Here is a 10,259-nt window from a genome sequence, read left to right on the forward strand (position 1 = left end):
CTCAGGTTGGCTGTATAGTCTGCATAAAATCATCTGCACTGAAATCATCTGATTTCTGTGAATGTGTTTGTTCTGCTCCTCCAACATTTTGATTTATTGGTTGAACCTTTCTTTATACTTCACATTCACATACATTCACAACCTAAAATTTAATTCGTTTGAAATAATACTGTTAAATATGGAAATAACTGATCGCAACAACAAACGACTTTCGTTCATTTTAGCTACCATATATAGGCCTCCAGGCCACCACACAGATTTTCTTAAAGAAATAGCAGACTTCCTATCTAAGCTTACAGTCACTGTAGATAAAGCCCTTATCGTTGGTGATTTTAATATCCATGTGGATAATCCAAAAGATGCATTAGGACGTGAGTTTATGGATGTTCTAAATTCTCTCGACATTAAACAAAACGTGTCAGGGCCCACGCATACTCGTAATCACACACTAGACTTAATTCTGTCACTCGGACTCAATATTAATGACATCGAAATATCACCCCAGAGCGATGCCGTTTCAGACCATTGCCTTGTGTCATGCACAATACTTCTAGATAGGACCGCTCAGCCTACAACATGCTACAGATTAGCCAGAACAATAATTTCCACCACTAAAGATAGCTTTATTAGCACTCTTCCAGACCTGTCTCAAATGAAACATGTAGCAGATAATCGTGAAGATCTAGATATTATAATAGAAAACCTGAACAACGTCTGCTCTAGCACGTTGGATGCCGTTGCTCCCATTCGAAAAAAGAGAATCAAAGAAAAACCGCCAGCTCCATGGTATGATCATCATACTGCAGCCCTTAAAAAAGTAGCAAGAAAAATGGAAAGAAACTACCGAAGCACAAAGTTAGAGGTATGGCGTTCAGCATGGAAAGAGAGTGTTCAACACTACAGACAGGCTATTAAAACTGCCAGATCTACCTATCTCAGTACGCTTATTAAAGAAAATCATAACAACCCTCGTTTTCTATTTAGCACAGTTGCGAAACTGACTAGAAACAAAGAACAAACAGAAACCAATAGTAAACTCCAACACAATAGTGATGACTTCATGAACTTCTTTACTAACAAAATTATGTTTATTAGGGAAAACATAGAAACTACGCAAGCAGCCATCACTCTACCCAATAGTACATTTTCCACTAGATTACCAAACGAACATCTTGAGTCATTTAATCCTACTACAATAGAAGAGCTCTCTAAACTAGTAACGTCATCCAAATCATCGTCCTGTATACTAGACCCCGTTCCCACAAAATTACTAAAAGAGGTATTTCATGTAGTGTCAGACACGGTACTTAATATCTTTAACTCATCTCTAGAATTAGGATACGTTCCAACAGCTTTCAAACTAGCAGTTATTAGAACGCTCATTAAAAAGCAAAACCTTGACCAGGGAGATCTTAATAACTTTAGACCAATCTCAAATCTACCTTTTCTTTCTAAAATATTAGAAAAAGTAGTGGCAAGCCAGCTACGCACATTCGTAGAAAATAATAATACATATGAAAAGTTCCAATCAGGATTCAGGCCCCACCATAGCACAGAGACAGCGCTGCTTAGAGTTACAAATGACCTCCTATTAACATCCGATCGTGGTGAAATCTCAACCCTTATATTACTAGACCTTAGTGCAGCCTTTGACACAATAGATCACACAATCTTACTCAATAGACTAGAAAACTATGTTGGCATCAGTGGTCAGGCGTTAGCCTGGTTCAGATCGTATCTAACCAATCGATATCACTTTGTTTATGTAAATGAGGAAGAGTCATATCACTCCCCCGTTAAATACGGCATACCTCAGGGATCAGTTCTAGGCCCTATCCTATTCTCGTTATATATGTTACCTCTAGGAGACATTATCAGGAAACATAACATAAGTTTTCACTGCTATGCGGATGATACCCAGCTTTACATCTCGTCGCATCCTAGCGAAACCCACCAGTTTTCTAAGCTAACAGACTGCATTAGTGATATTAGGGACTGGATGGCACAAAACTTTCTTATGCTAAACTCCAATAAAACAGAGATACTTATTATTGAACCGAATGGCTACAAACATAATATGTCAGATTACAAGTTGCCCATAGATGGCTGCACGGTGGTGCCATCTTCCACGGTTAAGAATTTAGGCGTAATGTTCGACAGCAATCTATCTTTTGATAGTCATATCGCCAACATCTGCCGCACAGCATTCTTCCATCTTAGAAATATCTCAAAAATACGCCATATGCTGTCTGCATCAGACGCAGAAAAGCTTATACATGCTTTTTTGACCTCTAGAATAGACTATTGTAACTCGTTACTCGGGGGATGCCATGCAAATCAGGTAAACAAGCTACAGCTGGTTCAAAACGCCGCCGCAAGAGTGCTTACTCGATCTAAAAAGTATGACCACATCAGTCCAATTCTGGCATCTTTACACTGGCTACCAGTTAAATATCGTATACAATTTAAAATATAACTAATCACCTACAAAGCCTTAAATGGCCTAGCGCCTTCGTATATTAAAGAACTACTATCAGAATACAATCCATCACGTAAACTGCGCTCACAAAATTCTGGTCACTTAATTATCCCTAGAATATCAAAAGTGTCTAAAGGTGGTAGATCCTTTTCCTACTTAGCCCCTAAGCTCTGGAATGATTTACCAAATAATGTTCGAGTATCAGACACAGTCGATCAATTTAAATCTAAACTTAAGACATTCTTCTTTAACCTCTTAAACCCTGAGGACCCAGTCCCGGGTACAAAATTTCGTATTTTGACTCAAATAAAATATTCTTTTAATCTTTAATGGTCCATCATGGACCCCAGTAACACATATGAGATACTGTTTGAAAGCTTAGACTCTCTACTTTCTCCAGATATGCATCACTTTGAGAAATCTTTTACTGTAAGAAAGTTATTTACACTTAATTTACACTATCACCCCCCCCATAATTTTTTATATGATTTAATATTCACATATTTCATATTTTTCAAGTATGACAAACATGGGCAAGTCTTATATCAACTGAAAGCTCTCATTCTCAGGAATAAGGCTACAGCGTTATTTTTGTTCTATTATCAACACATATCCAACAATAGTTGAATGAATAATAAGGTAAAAAATCGTCTTTTGTAAACATATGGGATAATTGAGTGTGGACTGCCTCAGATAGCACATATAGCCACAAATGATACACCATCTTTTCTCTTAGGTCCTACTCTAAAAAATGAGTCCATTCACAGCATTTTCTTAGGTTGTGTGCATGAATAATCCCTTGTTATTTATTATATGTCCAAAACAAAAAATTAATATCTATATGAAAAATGTGTTTTCGGACACTTCAGTAAAATGAAAATAACTTTTGAATGCGACATGCTAAAGAGATCATTCTTTTTTTGGGTGTTTACTGTCTGCTGCTGGTAACAACCAGAACTGTCTGCACTCTGCTAGAGCACACAGAACCGGAGTTATACACTATCAGAGGCAGTATTTACAACATATAAAAAGAAAATTTGGTGTTTCCTCATATGAAAAACAACATAAATAACACTATTTGTCACAAACAGCAGCTTTTTATGTAACTTCAAAGGGTTTTCTTTAAAATGATATAAAGCAATTGCATTTATTCCACTGTATGTGGTTATGGTAGCACTTCAAATGTTTTTTGGCAGAAATTTAACTCCATAACCGTATTATTCCTCCCATCAGTTGGAGTAAAATAACTTTTGCATAGATTATGATAGAGAAAAAAATCTTTTTTCCTCTGTAAGCTGGCAATTGCTGGAATCAAACAAAACTGTCTGCAGGGAGCTGAGGCACTCAGGGCCAGAGTTATACACTTTTAAATAAAAACTTTAGAAAAAAAACATCAAAAAGCGCCTATTTATTTTTGTGTTTATTAGAGGACTGACATCACATACAACCATGTTTAGCACTTTCAACAGTGTTTTATGTAATTTCAAAGGGTTTCCTGTAAAATGATACCAAACATTTGTATGTAAACCTCTGCATGTGGGTATGGGAAGCTTTTGAAATTGGGTAGGCCAAATCCAGGGAAAAATCCCCAAAATAGCTTCAGGGTGGAAGAAGTTAACAAAGCATTCACATAAAATGTCCAGTAAATGTACATTTCCCGCCGTAGTTAGTTGGTCTAGAACAAAGCACTCACATACCTCATATGGGTAATATACTATTGCCGCAATAGTTAGCCTGTCTGGAACCGAGCCGACTTGAACCACTATAATGTTTGACACTTGCATTGCATGCATACGGCCCCTACGCTAATAGAATTCTGTTTTTCTCTCCCTGTCTCGTCCTCGACCACGAGGACAATGAGACAAACAGACCCAGTTCCGGTTGCTGTGAAGATCATTGCATCACTGATCCACTGGCTGTCCTTCAACGTGATGACCAGCCGATGCCCGACCAACGACCACCGGCTAAACCAGTTTAATTCGCTTACCCGCCTCCTATCCCTACCGTCTCTATATATATATAAATATATATTAATTCCTCCCAAGGGTTTTTGTCCTTCTAGGACTTTTTCCCATTGGGTTTTTTTTCCTAGAGGGTTTTTAATCCCAGGGAGAGTCAGCCAACTTTGGCTTAACTTAGCACTTTACTGTATACGTTACATTATTAATATGCTCGCTTGTACGGTTTAACCGCTTTCTCTACTTCTTATATTATCTATTGATTTTCTGTGTTCTCCTCTACATCTTCTCATGTAAAGCTGCTTTGCAACAATTAACACTTGTGAAAAGCGCTATATAAATAAAATTGAATTGAATTGAATTGAATTGAATAGTGTGTTTACTGTATAAAAGTGGATGAAGGTTTAAAATCCTATAATGTACACTTAATGTAGACATCTTTGTGCGTTAGCTTTTAACACATTATGTTGATTTTGTGTTAAAATAAAACACATGTTGTGTTAAAAGTAACACAAAATGTGTTGTTTAAATAATAACACAGAGATGTGTGGATTCCATGATGAACCCAGAAGCAACACTAATGTGTTTTTTTTTTATTAGTTCTAAGAGTATAGCTAATATGTCGTTTCCAACGCTTCATGTAATACACAAGTACATTTTGGTAATGTGCTTATTGTGACCAAAAGTGTATTTCTTGACCAGAGCCAGCTTTTGGCAATTTTAAAAGTAACAGTCGCCTGCAAGTGATGTAAACTGTGAGAACAAAAGTAATGGTTATAAAATTATTTTGTCTAACTAGATGATGCTTTTTTCTAACTTTCTTTTTATGTCAGTCCTGATGATTCCTGATGGTGAGTGCACAAACTTATACTGTACACCATTGAATTGCAACATTGATCATAAAAATTCAAATACACCTCTTCCTTCAATGATAAATGAAGAGTTTCGTTGCAAAACGAGATAACCACAGTTTTTTAATTGTTCAGAAATCTTGTTTTTTTGGTTGTGCATTCCAATTAATATCAATTCAACTGCAGTTGGTTTGTTTTGATTTAAACCTTCATAACTTAAAAAATACGGCTAAGTAGCACCATAAAACAAAATAATAACATGATAACATAATAATAAACAAGTTTTGACAAAAATGTAAAAAAATGGATTTAACTCGTTTTGCAACGAAACTCTTCAAATTATGACAATATTTATTTTATGCAATAGACCTGAATATAAAAATGTGAATAATTTTTGAGACAAATAAAGCGATTACAGAAGTGCTGTTTTAGCCAAAACTCTCATCAGTGAAAAAATGACCTATTTTAAATTTGTACAGAAAAATAGATGTATGTTATTTAATGATAAGGTGTAATACCAGGGTTCCCACGGCTACTTGAAATCCTTGAAAATTTGTGAATCTGGGTAAAAAAATTCAAGGCCCTGGGAAGTTTTTGAAAATATACATACATAGATACAGGTCATTGAAAGTGCTTGAATCTATTTTAAGCAAGAAGTTTTCTGGGAAATATTATTCCCTGTGTAGTGTAGGATAATATCATAAAAATTCATGCTAAACTGTTCGCTTTAAATGCTTATCTTCTGTATGTGAATGTTGATTCATACCAAAATGCTTTTTTGTTGTGTTTGACACATGAAAACATCTCGGGTTATGTATGCAACTGTTGTTCCCTGAGAAGGGAACGAGACGCTGCGTCTCCCTTGCCATACTTCCTGCGTCTCTGTAACGCCTAGGGTGACCAGATGAGATTGTCTAAAATTCGGGACGGGGGTCTGACGTTACGGGGGGGGGGGGGGGGGGGGGGTTCATCCAATAATAGTTTAATTTATTTATTTTATTTTATTTAATAATAAAAGATAATTAATTTCAAACAGAACCAATCATATTATTATAAGTACCTATGCATAAATAAATTGATATAGTATGTATAGAACTATTTTATACGTCATCGTTTTCTTTATTTTACTTAATAATAAAAGATAATGAATTTTAAACTGAAGTTACTGAACCAATCATATTTTTATTAATATAAGTACATACATTTATATAATACGTAAAGAAGAATTTTTTTTAACACAGTGAGTGCCTCGCCACCAACCTGACTCCTTCACGCGACTGACTGTCACTGCCAGCACTTTCAACTGTCCTCGCGGCTGCTGCAACTTTCGCTCTCTTAATCTACTCTATAAAACAAAAAGGTCATATTGTCTTGGAGCTGGACACACCAAAACTTTTAAACGCGGCTGAAAAAGCCTTGAGTACGCTGAATGCCAGCTGTTTTTCAACCGAGCGCTTTGGTAGCTGTGATACTTCAGCTGTGAGCCGGTTGGTTGGTGTGGTAATGTCCCGCCCCTCCTCCACTGTAATTGGACAGCCCTGTGAGAACTGACATTTATTAGTGACGAGCGGAGCGTTTCACTCAAAGTTTAATAGGGACTTTAAGCAACAGCCTCTGGTGGAACGGCAACGGCATTCTGGCGTTGTATTGCGCATGCGCGAATTTAACTGCTACTGTACGACGTTCTACTGTAACGGTCTACTACGGGAGAACAGCTGATTTGCCGGAGTCGCTGCAACGTGAGAAATTAGGTAAATAAATGTTATGTTTTATTGCATATGACATTGTAATTGCATTAGTTTATGATTGTACCACCAGTCTTGTATATAATATGTGTTTAAAAGTTTTACATTTAAGCTAATTTTAATGATTTTTTTCCGTTTGTATAAAGATATGTCTGTTGTTAGCAACACCACCTCAGGCAGCATTGAGATTAGAGTTGATGTGAAGCGAACAATGTAAGTATTGCATAAACATCCTTTTCATAATCCATGTTAAATGTATTACTATGCTTTTAAAATATTTTTCATTGGGTAAAGTAGATTAACAGATTATAAATAGATTAATGGGGTTATTATTATTAGTTATCTATCAAGACCGTTAATTATACTTACTTTTCAAAAATTAGCTAGTATACTTCATGTTTCTTGTTGATTAGAGTCCCTATGGAGTGGAAAGAGCAACATGATGTACTTCTCTGTAGAGAAATCCTGCTTACAGAACCATACAGGTACAAAAAGGGCAGTGTTGACAAGGGTAAGGCCTGGTCAACTATAGCAGACACACTGAATTGCTCTCAAGATCATAAATTCAGAGTTACACAGAGGTCAGTGAGGGAGAGATTTAGCTTGATTCAGACGAAATACAAGACCAAAAACAATAAAGACGAGAAGAGCAGTGGAACATCTGCAGAAATAACAGAACTTGATGAACTAACTGAAGAAATAACAGAGAAGGAAAGAGCAGCTGAGGAAAATAAAACGAGTGATGAGAGTACAAGGAAGTTAGAAATGGACCGGGCCAAAGCAGAAGAGGCAAGGAAGAAGGCCATGGAGAGGGTTAGCCAGACCAACAGAAGGCTTAGTGAAGAGGGAGAGGACTGGACAAACAACAAACGTAGGAGAAGGAGTGGGAATGACACCATTGAGTTTTTGAGGGAGAGAAGCCAGGCTGAGAGGGTTCTAAGAGAAAAGGAATTGGAATTGAAAAAAATACAGGTTGAAGAGCAAGCAAAAGCAGCACAACAAACACAAAAGCAGATAAGTGACATGATGCAACTAATGCAACAACAGCAACAGCAAATGCAGGCAATGCAGACTATGCTCCTTCAGCAACAGCAACAGCAAGGGCAAGCATTACTTGGCCTCATTGAAAATTTGTCAAATAAATGATTGTTATTCTTTTGCCATTTAAATCCATTAATTTATTTCATTCATAAAACATTTCAATGTATAAATCCTTCTATTAATAATAAAATATAAAATCTGTTAACATAAAATATATTTCAATAACATGTTGTTAGTATATAGCCTATAGTTTATGTATACTGTGTGTTGGTGTAAACTAATTACATACTGTATGTATACTTTATTTTTGTTAATAATAAAATAAAAATGGATTATTATTATAAAATGTCTCATTCTTTTTAAATACAATTCTGTTTTTATATTATGTGTTTTTATACTATGTTATATTTATTTATTTTTATTTTTTATGTATTTATGTATATATAGGCCGACATAGCACAGTGTAGTTGTTAATGTATGTGCTACCTCATGAAAAATAGTCACGAATGTGTGGAGGATCCAAGTTAAAAAACTGTGATGTCTGATTACCATACAGACAAGTTAGTGCATTTCTTAACAAAGCAGATACAACATACAATTTTCCAACACTACTCAAACCAATTTTTAAATTCTTTTTGAAGTCCATGAACTTGAAGTAGTTTGCTATGTCCCCAAACAACCACTCCACAGACACTCTGACTTCACTCATTCTTTTGTTGTATTCCATCATTTGAGGGGTAAGATGAACATGTCGAAATGGGGCTTGTAGATGCACACGCAGTGGGTATGCTGGGTCCCCATACACACACATTGGATGGCCATCTACAGAGACGGCATGACGTTGCAGCAGTGCCAACAGCCCTGATTCTGCCAGCATTCCAGAGTCATGCTTCTTTCCCTCTGTTAAAATATATTTTTAAATATATAAAAAATATTTTATAAATTTTAAAGGGAATGACAATGTTTCCATAGATGGTAAATTATTCAGACATAGCCTACCTACAGGGCCGTACAGATGGGCAATCAAACCATTAGGAATGGCTACTGCCTGGTATTTTAGACTGTGAATGCGTTTGTGTCCATTATATAGGATCCTCTGTATTACACCTGGTCTAGCAATGGGTCGTACAGTGCCATCAATAAACCCAAAGCAATTATCCAGAGGGGCTCCCATTTGGAGGATGCAGTCAGCATATGTTCTCAATGCTACAGGGTTCAGTATGTTTTCATTCCACTGTGTTATCCTGTGATGATGTGAAGAATATATATAGTCCAGCACAGAGTTTGTGGCCATGCACAGGACTGGGACTTGTCGGTGACCAAACCTTTGCATCATATCACTGTACCGGCAAGGGTATGCCAGCCTCTTAAGGAGCATACACAGCGCCTCGACTCCTCCCACCACACTTCTCTGATCACAAACTATCTCATTGGGAATCCCGAGAACATCTACCAGAATTGGTAGGTCACATTTTCTGACACGAAATTCATTTAAGCATTCGTCTTCCTCCATGTAATCAAGGTTAAAAGGCAACTATTGCTTACACGGTAAATCTAGGTTTTTAGATTTATTTACATTATACAACAGTAAAAATTCCTCTTCTGACAAAAGATTGTTTTGTACATTTTTTTGTATCTCAATTAATGAATAATGCCGTGTTGCGCTGTCCTGTTTACGGTTGCTTAGTGATTTTTACGTTCTTGGCTACGGCGGTGTGACAGCATACTTCCGGTCGCCGTAGCCGTTCCATTCGCAGCTGTTGCTTAAAGTCCCTAATATTTTTGAACCCCGAGCGTCGGGTCTCAGCGCGGAAAAACCCCGCTAGCGGCTTGCTTATTTGAAAAACGCAGAGTTTCCATTGCCAATGTCTGTTAAAAATGTGCTATATAAATAAAGTCCTGTAAGCTCATTGGTGGAGCACATAGAGTTAGCAGCGCAAAAGGTCATGGGTTTGAACCCAGGGAATACAGATACTGATAAAATGTATGCATTGATATGCACTGTAAGTCGCTTTGGATAAAAGCGTCTGACAAATGCACCAATGTAAATGCTTGCTAGGTTTCTCATATAATGCTACAGTGTACAGTATATAGATAAAAGATATTTACTTTTTGTTAGTGTTTACAGTTTTATTACATCAGTAACAACACTATCATACTACAGCTGTTAATAGATTAAATGCTT

At 36.6% G+C, this 10,259-nt stretch overlaps 1 long non-coding RNA gene across 1 annotated transcript; it reads left to right on the plus strand.

Moving 5' to 3' along the window:
* The first annotated feature begins 6,883 nt into the window (after positions 1–6,883).
* On the plus strand, positions 6,884–7,706 carry LOC141350930 (uncharacterized). The gene is made up of 3 exons (XR_012359019.1): positions 6,884–7,039; positions 7,180–7,246; positions 7,447–7,706. It is a non-coding gene; the product is annotated as an uncharacterized lncRNA (long non-coding RNA).
* Positions 7,707–10,259: the final 2,553 nt, after the last annotated feature.

Source organism: Misgurnus anguillicaudatus, chromosome 19 (assembly GCF_027580225.2).
Source record: "Misgurnus anguillicaudatus chromosome 19, ASM2758022v2, whole genome shotgun sequence".
In the NCBI taxonomy this organism is placed as follows: Eukaryota; Metazoa; Chordata; class Actinopteri; order Cypriniformes; family Cobitidae; genus Misgurnus; species Misgurnus anguillicaudatus.